Here is a 12,157-nt window from a genome sequence, read left to right on the forward strand (position 1 = left end):
AAAGACATTTTAGAAGTAAACTTTTTCACAGATGTAACGAACTTCAAAATATGCATTCGTACAAATCTAAATAGGTGTCAAGAAGACATCGATTATAGTATTAGATGCAGCAAACGTCTAAGTGAGGCTACAAAAACACAATGGATTGTACAGAATTCATGGCCAAACCTAAAAACAATGCTTTATCGAACAATATTCGTATGTCATCATTCGAATTTCAATAAGGTTCAAGATTGTGACAGGACTCGAAGCCTAAACCGAATTAAAGGAAAAAATTGTGCTGCAAGTACCGACATTAAGATTAAAAAAATAAACCGACATACCATACGAAATGATCATCATTTAAAAAATGGATCAGCTGTTATTATGGTAAGTATAACTTGTAAAACTCATAAGTTCAATTTTAATATTTTTAAAAAGAAAAACATTAACAAATATTTTAAATACCTAATTATAAATATTAACAATCAACATGAAACATTTTTTTTGTTCTAGTTAAATTTTAACCATAATCATATAATTGAATGTGCAGTTATCTAAAAATATCAGACAATACCAAATCGACTTTTATTGATTATTTTAATGAAGGAATGACCCCTAGTGCTGCAAAGAATATGCATGAAATGAAAATCATGAATTCAAACGCCGATGACGTAGCTTGTCAATTAGCAGATTCCCAGATCAATCCAAAAGAACACGAAGTATTTTCTTTATTTAACGAATGGAGGTAGGTACTCAAATTGTATTCCCAAATTTTATTTTTATTCACGGCTCTGGCTGAAAGTAAGCACATTTACATTTAAAATGTACATTAAAATGTGTACGTTTGACCAAATTTTTACTCCGATTAAAACATTATATTTATTTTTTTAAGAGGAATAAAACCATATACTTTTGTGACTGTATTTACAATACGAGTATAATAATGTAAGTATTACTTTTTGTGCCTAGGCAGCAAAAGTAACTTTTATTGCTAATGCAGCTAAAATGCAATGTTGTAAAGATGCAAAAAGGTGAGTTGTTACTACGGTTAACCTAAACTAAAAACCCATTAATATTTGTCGACAAAATAAATGTCAGTTTTCAAAACAATAACAAGCGACCTACATATTTTTGAAAAAAATAATTTGCAGATCGATGTCTGAAATAAATAGCATGTTTGATTAGGAGTAAAAATGTCTTTTTGTGCCTCGGCTGGATTGGCAGCCTCGCCACGCTCGTCTGTCAGACCTACAGCGTTGCCACAAAAAGTATCATTTTTAATCCCAGCATAACATTATACTATTTTGATATAGGATAATACTTCTTTTTATTTTTGCTGTCTAGGCACAAAAAGTAACACTTTTATATTGTAAATACAGTCATAAAAGTATATGGTTTTCTGCCAGGGTATAATATTTAAAAATTAAAAAAAATTTTTTCATGTTATGTAGGTATGCAGTTTGGACATTACTCATATTTGTTTAAAATTTTGTCATTTGAAAATTGTTTTTAATAGTTAATCTTACTAAATTTTTAATAAGTAAAAAAAAAAAGCGTCAATATTGATTGAGGGTCGAGGAGCCTGTATTTTAAAATTTAAATTTAAATTAAGTTCCACTATTTTTCCATGACATCTGTAGTATTTTTATGTTTTTTAGAAAACAACATTATGGCGAGAGGACAATGGAAGGGGTACTTAATATTATAAAACAAAAAAGAATATTGTACGAGAATGATGGCATTGAATTGGTAATAATAGAAGATCCATTTTTAGTAATTATACTGACCCCAGTAATGAAACGTGCTCATAAACAAAAATGGTCGTCTGAAATTTGTTTTGTCGACACTACTGGATCATGTGATCAGACAGCAACGTGCGTAACATTTATTTTGGGAGCTCACAAAATTGGTGGCATTTCGTTAGCCTGTTTGTTACACGCTGGACAATCAGAAGAAATATATAGTCATGCATTTTTGACATTGCGAAAGTCTTTACCAAATGGTTTTGGAGGTAATGGGTCTCCAGACGTGTTTATGACGGATGACTCTAAGGCGGAGAGAAATGGATTATTCAAAGCTTTTCCAAAAGCAACTCTATTGCTTTGTTCGTTTCATGTCTGTCAGGCTTTTTGGAGATGGTTATGCGATGGTAAAAATGGTGTTGATAAAGCCCACAGACAATCAATAATGTTCTCTTTTTGAGATATTTTACATTCTACTAACGAAGTTGAATGTGAGTTATATTGCAAAACTCTTTTAGATTTAAATATTTGCAAACAGAACACGGCTCTAAGTAAATATATTGAGTCTTACTGGTTAAGGCGTATGGAATGGTGCCATGTTTTCCGCCAAAACCTTTTAACAAGAGGTCATAATACCAATAATTTTGTCGAGGCGTCGATAAGAAATTTTAAGGATGTCATTTTGCAAAGGTGTAAAGCCTTTAATAGTGTTGCTTTGCTGGAGTTCGTAATAAAAATTTTAGAACCCTATCGTATAAGGCAAATCTTAGATCACGCAAATAATGGAGTCAACCGTCTACACATTTCTTATAGTAAATTTCAAGTGCCAGCTAGGGACGTGATTGTGGAAGAAGAAGGTAAAAATATTTATTCGGTGACCTCATCGACTGACGCTCGTTTGCTTTACACTGTAAACTTTACAAATGGTTATACCAGCTGCGATTGTTTTAGCGGATTTGTAGGTGACTATTGTAAGCATATTTGTGCTGTGGAACAAAAAAGTGGTATATTAACGGAGTCAACTCCACTATTAACCGATAAAATGATTTTAGCCTATGTTGCCCTTGGCTCAAAAGTACGACCAGATTTTTTTAAAAAGATGCAAACAACAAATACGATGTTGAAGCCCCCCAGTAGTAACAACATGCCCATAAGAAATCTGGAAACAAATACTTATGTAGATAAAAATTGTGATGAGGATATGCCTAATGAAAAAAATTGTTTTTTCCTGACACTCAAATCAATGAAGTCGGAATTTGATAGAATTATTGCTTTAACAGAAAATACTATTAATGAAAGCAATAATGCTATCGTGTCAAAGTATGTTAAAGAACTACAGCGCGTAACAACACCATCACAGTTGATAGATTATTGCATGAGTAAAATAAATAAAAGTAGATATATAAAAGTACAGCCAACGTCTATGAGCCGTCGAAAGACTCGCATGTCATTAAAAGCGGGGGCACGAAGATTAGGAGCAGGCAGACCTTCTCTTCAAGAACTTCCAATAAAAAGGAAACGAAGAAATAAAATAAGCCACTGCTTGGCAGAAAATATAAACAGAATTCGCCCCAATGCAAAAATACATTGATTTTGAAATGATTGCTTCATTTTTTATTACAAAATAAATATGTTAATATGAAAAATGTGTTTTTAAACGCCATAAAACTTCCAGCTACATCCTCGCCACAAAAAGAATCATTTTTACTCTCAATAAAACAATGTACTACCTATAAGTTGATAATTTTATTTCAAAACTCGTTCCAAAAGTAAAAAAGAGAAAAAACTACCTGCCTATTTTTAAGGTTTTTATACTTATTTTCAGAGTAATTTAACTGCTTAATTATTGCTAAAACCCATTTTAAAATCATTTAAAAATTTACAAGTGCCAGCTAGCGCTGCGTTGATTTGCAGTATATTTAGTAGGAAGCGTTCATGGCGTGTATACTTTTGCGTGCTTTATGTGACGTATTAAACGGAGGCATGTCTTGCGCTGGTGTTAAGTATATTTAGTAAAGACACGACCTGGCTGGTCACTCGGTAGGGCCTTGATGACCAATCCACCGATTAGAGTAAGTATTAAATAATAATAAATAAAAACGACTTTTATTAACCCTTATAAGTTACAAAAAAATAAGATACTTAAGTACAATGGAAACAAAGAAAAAGTTAGTCAAATATTCTCTAACAGCTTACTGCTAAAGGCGGTCCCCCATCTTGTTGAAAAACTGTTTCCAACTGAAGCTTATGGGGATTGTATTCAATAATCTCGAGAATAAGTGGTTCTTTCCAACATGTTTAAGTGAAGGTGTCCTGTCAAATTTTGCTCTAAAAAGATAGGCCCAACAATGTGATTCTCTAATATAGCCCAAACATGTTTTTGGTGTGTGTGTTTCACGAAATGTGTGGGGATTTACGTCGCTCCAATAACGGATATTTTGTCTATGAACATTACCATTCAATAAAAAAGTACATTTATAACTGAAACAAATGTATTCTTTCATTACTTCATAGAATTCCATACGTCGATCAGTATCATATTCTGGAAATTAATGAACCATTTAAATTTTATACGGATGAAATTTATGTTTTTTGAGTACCCTTTTCACAGTAGCTGAAGATACATCACACGTGTGTAATGTAGAACTGTGGAAGTGGAATGTTGTGATCTCTTACCATAGCTGCTATATATCCACCTGTTTTTTTTTCTGGATAGCTCGGACGCCTTGGATTATTCCTACTGGCAACACTGCCCGTCTCGGTAAATTTCAGAATTAGCTCGCGAATCACCTTCGTCATACTGGTCGATCAGGAAAGCGAACATTAAAAATTCTTTCCATCTCATGTAATTTAAATTCATAATTTCATCAAGGGGGGCGTGGATCGGGCATTCTTCATTAAATCAAGCTACAGAAAAAATTGCAAAATTGCAAAAATTGACCGATAAGTTTTTGTGTAGAACAGTAATTTTTATGATAATAATATGACATTAACATTGACAAAAAATAAAAACTCTACAAATAACAACACACCTACAAACAAATTACATCTGAACAGGTGTAATATAGAAAATAAAAATATATAAAAATGCGAAAAATAAGATTTTAAAGGCTGTAATTTTGCTATGGGTAGAAGTAATGACGTAATATTCTAGGACCATAAAGCATTCAGTTGGAGTTTTCAAACGATGTATCGCATAACCTACCTTTCAATTTCATTTTATTTTTCAAATTGGCGTTTCGCCGCCATATTGAAGTTTAGCAAAAGCTAGAGACCGATAAGTAGTATATGTATAGGTTGCTAATGATGTGTGCCAAATTTATATAAACGCCACTTTGCCAAATTTATTTATTCACAAGATTTTTTTTTTTATGGTAAACACAAGCACAAGAGGAAAGTCCTATGTCACTCTTGGAGTGGTGCTTGCGTGAAGATATTTGTGGGCGTTTATTTTGAATCCCGATACAGCGACGTCCTTGGGGTAGGCAGGTGGACTCGATGTTGATGAGCCGCAACTGCTAGACGCGTCCTTCTTGCCGGAACAGTCCTGGGTGGAATCAGACCTGCCAGCTCAGAGGAGCACTTACCGTGATAATAACGGTAGAATAAACAGAGATCAGCCACCTTTCTCCTGTGCTCCAGAATATCTAGACTCTTTGTCAGTTCTGGTTTGTCGATAAGACGAATAGCTCTCTTCTGTATAGAATCAAGCAGGTTTAAACTATGCTTGGGTGCAGAGCTCCAGACATGCGAGCAAAACTCGAGGGAAGGGCGTATTTGAGCCTTATGAAGAGTCAGCAGCTGTTCTGGTGTATACAGTTTTTTCGTTTTGAAAAGCACTCCGAGTTTTTTGGAAGCCGCCCTAGCGACCTCGGCAACGTGGTCATGCCAGGACACACTGTTGGTGACCTCGACTCCTAGAAGATGTAAAGATGATTTCATTGGCAATGTTTTCCCTGCTATAACCAGCTCCGGGCCACCAAGGTTAGTCTTCATCGTAAATACTGCATCCTGCGTTTCTTTTGCGTTAAAATTGACCAGATTGTTACGGCCCCACTCCAAGATTGCTCTAATATCGTTGTTAGTTGAAGCTACTTGTTGCTGCCTAAGATTCTGAGAACTTGCGGCTGTCGTTGGTTTGGCGGACTTAAATGTGGAAATAAGTGTGCTATCGTCCGCAAAGCTGTAGATTGGATTGACAGTGGTTCCTAGCAAATCGTTGATATATATCAAGAAAAGGGTGGGGGATAGAATGCATCCTTGAGGGACTCCAGTGTTAATGTTAAATTTGTCGGAGAGGTATCCATCGACGGCTATTTGGATTGTTCGTTGTTCAAGAAAACTTTTGATCCAGTTCAATAATGAGTTTTGTATGCCGATTGAGGAGAGCTTAGTTAGTAGTCCCTCATGTCACACTCTGTCAAACGCCTTGGAAATGTCAAGAGCAACTGAGCGGGACACGCCGTGCTTCTCCATGGCCTCCGTCGACAAGTGTGTGACGTAAGCCAGAAGATCGCCGGTGGATCTAAGCTTTCGGAAGCCGTATTGATGATCGCTGATTAGTCCAGATGATTTCAGATATCTTAACAGTTGTTGGTTGACTGCTTTCTCCATAATCTTCGATATTACTGGAACTAGTGCAATCGGGCGGTAATTGGAGGGCATCGTCTTCTTACCCTTTTTGGGTACAGCTTGCACTCGAGCAGTTTTCCAGCTTGTTGGAAATTGACTCTGCTTATACGATGCCGTGAACAGTCTACATAAGGGAGGAGTCAATTCGTCTGCACAACGTTTTAGTATTAGGGCTGGAATTCCATCGGGTCCAGAAGCTTTGTTAGTATCTACGCTTTTAAGAATTTTATTTATAATTCGTTGGGGAAGATAAGAGGGGGAGGAAGGACAATTAAGAGCCACACTGTATAAATAGCACAAGCTGTAGTCAGATCATCGTCACTCTTCACATTTGCGAACTGCTGAACGGAGCATGAACTAACGACGCATCACGAATCGTGAACAACGCATAGTGTGTATGCTCTGTTGGCCAGTTATTACACGAACTACAACGAACTCGACGAATTACGCATAGCGCATAACGAATTGCAAACTGCGCATCGTCTGTAGGGAGCTTAAAGTTCTAATTCATTTATTCTCTATTTTAATACGTCTTCTATAGCGAAATCTATTGGAAAAAAATTGTGGCATTAGGGCGGCACCGACACTGGTTCGGTTCAGTTAAAAAACCGCACTGTTGCAGTGCCAATGGTTTTTGGATTTAGCCTTAAGGGGAAAATTGGGCGCATTTCAGAATTCACCGGTAGATACACCGGGTTGCACCGGCAATAACCGAGGCGTTTCAGAATAAATCCGGTACAAAAAATCCTACGTTTCAAAATGAACCGGTGAAATCAGCTGGTTGCGACCGACGAGGTATCGGATTAACCGGGATTTTAAGGTGGAATCTCGGTCAAATATTGTATATGAAGAATGATTCTTCCTAGGATTCCTAACCCAGTTTTGCATTTTTACGGCTTAGTTTTGTTAAATTTGTTGTTGCTCAATTTTCATTTTGATTTTTTGTGTATATTTTAATTTTATTTTGATGGTAGAATGAGAATAGTAGAAGGATAACATAAAACTTTAGTACACTTTTTTTTTAATTTTGTTTGTTTATTGGTTAAATACATATGACATTCAATGTTCTAAGGTACCGACTATAAAAGCCCCAAACTGATAGCAACAGAAACTAAAACCCTTACAATGGAACTGGGTCGTTTTTATTTGCTTTTTAGTTTCTTAAGCATCACAACAGTGGCAACTTTTCAATGTTTTCATAGAAAATGCTACCATAGTTTATTTGGTTTGCTTTGAAAAATTAAAAAAACTTAACCAGAAATCGATATTATTAAAGCTGCAAACTGTCAGAAAAATTCTAGGAAAATCAACCGAAGCGTTTTCGAATGTTTAAGTAACCGAACGGCAACCTGAGATCTACCGAATTTTTTTTGATTAACGGGTTAATTCAACCGGTGATTTAATGGTGAATTCTGAAAAGTGCCCATTCAAAAATTGGCCGTTAGCTGAAATTATGTTTTACGTTACCTTCCTTTAAAATTTAGTTTTGCTTATATGCAAATGTTTATTAAATCCCCTAAATAATCACCGCCATGTTTTCTACTTAAGGAATAGGAACTAGAGCCGCACGACCTTCCATAGCTCGTGCGGAACTGGGTGCACTCAGTTGGGGCAAAAAGTGCCAACTTGATGCCCCAATGGATTACACAAACCTGCACTAATTATACCAATGGTTTATAAATTTTGCACTGGTTCCGCACTCGTGCTACATTTTTTCCCTAATAGAATTCGCTATTAGAGACGTATTAGAATAAAAATTGCTTATATGTCTGCTACATACGCATTATACGCAACGTTTTTATTTTTATTGTCGTTTACTGTTTATAAAGTACAAAAGAGAATCTTCACATTTAATACTTAAATAAATATGACTGAAATTATAAATAATTGGTTTCCGGCGAGTTATGATTGGAAAGTGATTGACCAAGATACTTATAAATTTAAAATTACAACAAAAGGTGTAGGTTGATGAAATTTTTAGGTTAAGTTTTCGCACGCTAAATGTATTAGTAACGAATTTCAAGAGAAGCGTCAAGAGATTTAAAATGTCTTAATAATTACCTATTCATTTTTTTTTGTAGAAATATGTATTTTACACGTATACTGTCTGATATCGATACTTCGTACCCATTGGCTTCGTCATTTTCTTTCATTTTGAACTATTTTGCAGATAATGCAGATAATGGTAAATTCGAACTTTTGTTCGAATTTACCAACTTTGTCCGTTGGTCCGTTGTTCTATTTGTTTTTTATTGTTATTTTTGAATTTATAGCACAATTTTTTTACTAGTTGTTATTTTGTATCATTCGTCATATTCCACATATTTTAAATGTGACTATTGCGGCTTTTTAATTAATATTCAGTGCCAAAATTATTTGAAACACCAAGGTTTTCTAGTATATATAGAGGAGAACCAGGGTTTTACCTTCGAGTTTTGCGCCAATGAGGACAATATTTTAACTTTAATGGCCTCTATGGGATCCGAGAACCCCTTTACAATCAAGGCATAAAAATAGGTTAAAGCAATCGTGGGAGGTGAAAACTGTAACCAAAAACTCGAGTAAAAATGTAACGTCATTTTACGGATACGCTTATCTTTAGTGGATGAATTAAAAGTCACGGATAGGCCTGACAGCCTTACGTATCCGTAATTACGTACCAACGTAGAGAATTGCGTCCGCTACATACGAATATGCGCCCCGGCCACAACTTTTGGATGGATTAAGGTTGATATTGACTTGCAACAGGTACTCCGTATAATCTGCAACAAAAAATTTTGCGCAGAGCGTTCCGGCTCTTTGCGGTATTTGATGCGTTCGGATAAGTAATCAATAAGTGGCACCGTATCCACTGAATACCTGTAACCAAACAAATTCTCTTTAAAAAAATTCCATATTCCATTGCCATATTCCAGAGGCCTTAGCCAAGTTCCTTTCTGTATTTGTCTCGTAAGGATTTAAAACGACCTTTTACTTCAGGAACTAAAATTATAATAAAATGTAGTTTGTAAGTATTATCATGTTGTAAGTACAAAGTCACTTTTAGTATGCAAAGATCCTGCAACAGTTTTTCTTTTGCATAAGGGATCTATATCCTTTATTTGCTTTATAATAAAAAAGCCTTATAATTCGAAACACATTGAAGCAGAAACTCATAAATAAATTCACTCTGCTGATTCTCCATAATAAATCACGTAATTTAACGTTGTTACCTAAAAATAAAATAAAAATACAAGTACACACAATCTGTAATAAATACAGTGTGGTGACTTTAACTGGAATAAATCCAGTTAAAACTAATCAAATTTTATCTCGCAAAATTCCTGAGACCCGTCGATTTTTGTTTATTTTTTTTTCACATTTCAAGATAGTTTTTGTATTTTTTCACCTACAGGGGGGGTCCAAATTAACCCAAACTTTTTTTTTTCAAATGGAAAGCCACTTTTTTTAAACTCTCATTGAAAAGAGCCCTTTTTCCTGATTAAATTGCCTTATTTACTTTTGTGTTTATCTAAAGGAGAAATACGAAAAAAAAAAATAAAAACCGTTAAATTATTAAAAGTCTCGAAATATTTTGTGTTGGTAAATTTTTGGCGTGTTTGTTTATTTTATTGGTATCGAGACATTTCCTGACATTGTTGTAGTGTCACTGTTAAAGTGAATTTCAACCAGTTGTTAACTTATATTGAAAAAATGCCTTATTCATCCGAATCCCACAAGATTGAAATTTTAATGATGATTGGTTATGGGGACAGAAGTCGTACTCAGCTAGAGGTTGTCCACTTATTCAGGCAAAAATATCCAAATTTGCCACCTATTAACCAAGGTACGGTTGGTAAAATCGAAAGCAGATTTCGAGAAGTTGGGCACGTGAGGGATGTTTTAAGGCAAAGGTCTTCTAAAATCGATGAAAACACCCAATTAAATGTATTGTTAGCGATGGAAGAAAATCCGGTAACTACAGCCAGAAGAGTAGCTCGCGAAAACTCTATCAATCTGTGCTAAAAATTTTAAAAAGTGCAAACAAACGACCTTATAAAATGCAACCCGCTCAAGAGTTGTTGGAAGACGATCTAAATCGCAGAGTTCAGTTCTGTGAATTAATGATGAACGCCATTGACGAAAATGCATATCTTCGGAGTGGATCCTTTTTTTTGATGAGGCTACATTCACCCTAAATGGCCATGTTAATAAGCAGAACTGTCGCTACTGGTCTGACGAGAACCCACACTGGGTAAGGGACACTAATACACAATATCCCCAGAAAACTAATGTTTGGGCTGGCATAATTGGCAGGCAAGTTATAGGGCCCATATTCTTTATTGATACTTTAACTGGGGAAAGATATCTAGAATTTCTTGAACATGAACTAGTTCTAGTCTTACGTGCCTTATATCCGAGTCAGTTCGATCCAGATTTGTATGATGAAAGAATCTGGATGCAACAAGATGGTGCTTCCCCACATAATGCCCGTAATGTACGCCAGTATTTAGACGACAATTTTCCAAACAGATAGATTAGTAGAAGGGGTGCAATGGAGTGGCCGGCACGTTCTCTTGATCTCACCCCACTTGATTTTTTTCTGTGGGGACATTTTAAAAGTCAAAATTATATGAGCAAACCAGGAAACCTAGACGAACTCAAAGAACGTATTAGGCAAGAAATCCGACAAATACCTCCAGAAGTGTTAGAAAATGTCAGAAACGAATTTTATTATCGTCTTGGGCTTTGCCAACAAGTAAATGGTGCTCATTTTGAGCATCTTATACATTAAACGCAACTTTTAATAATTAAATGGTTTTTTTTTTCGTATTTCTCACTTTAGATAATCACAAAAGTAAATAGGGCAATTTAATCAAGAAAAAGGGCTCTTTTCAATGAGAGTTTAAAAAAAGTGGCTTTCCATTTGAAAAAAAAGTTGGGGTTAATTTAGACCCCCCCTGTAGGTGAAAAAATACAAAAACTATCTTGAAATGTGAAAAAAAAATAAACAAAAATCGACGGGTCTCAGGAATTTTGCGAGATAAATTTTGATTAGTTTTAACTGAATTTATTCCAGTTAAAGTCACCACACTGTATATAAATCTATTGTGAACGACTTTTAGTATGACGAATTTACACTTGCGCCGCGGATTGATTATAAATGCACATTTACACCGCGCCCGGCAGCGTATTGGCATTCTATACCATTATTCAGATCGCACTACATTGAATCGTGGTAGACTATGGCCATATGCATTATCTAATTTCATAGGCCATCCTATACTACAATTCAGAGCTTCGCTATTACTTTAGCGCACTGAAATACTGAAATGCAGAAATGCAATGGATGTCAATTGCTGCGCCTCACGTAGCCGATTTATACCGCGACTCAGATTCGGTGATGCATGTGGGATAAAAGTTGGGTTATATTATTTGTTATTGTTTTGTTATTTACGTGATCAAACAAGATTTATCGGGAGTTCGTTTTTTTTAAATTTAGAATGGATTATAAAAATATATTAGTGGAAATGTGTAGTGAGGACGATTCTATAATCGAATATCTTGAGCTCACAAATGATGGTTTTAAAGCTAAAATTCGATTTAAAAAACCAGATGTTGAAGACAATAGTATTTGTTGTGGCAAATGGTTAGCTATATTTAGTAATAAAACAAGTACTAACTGGATTGTGCGTTATACATACCCATCAGCAAAAAGATACGTATATCGAAAAATTTTTAAATGCCAGCACAGCGGTTTTAATAAAGCTAAAACCAGAAAAAGGGAAGACACTAGAGTTAGAGACAAGAAATGTAATGCT

At 35.2% G+C, this 12,157-nt stretch overlaps 1 long non-coding RNA gene across 1 annotated transcript; it reads right to left on the bottom strand.

The window, feature by feature from the left end:
* Nucleotides 1-3,814: 3,814 nt before the first annotated feature.
* On the bottom strand, nt 3,815-4,660 carry LOC126744887 (uncharacterized). Its single transcript, XR_007663367.1, has 2 exons — nt 4,325-4,660; nt 3,815-4,266 (listed from the first exon to the last, which is right to left on the bottom strand). It is a non-coding gene; the product is annotated as an uncharacterized LOC126744887 (long non-coding RNA).
* Nucleotides 4,661-12,157: the final 7,497 nt, after the last annotated feature.

This window comes from Anthonomus grandis, chromosome 15 (assembly GCF_022605725.1).
Source record: "Anthonomus grandis grandis chromosome 15, icAntGran1.3, whole genome shotgun sequence".
Taxonomy (NCBI): domain Eukaryota; kingdom Metazoa; phylum Arthropoda; class Insecta; order Coleoptera; family Curculionidae; genus Anthonomus; species Anthonomus grandis.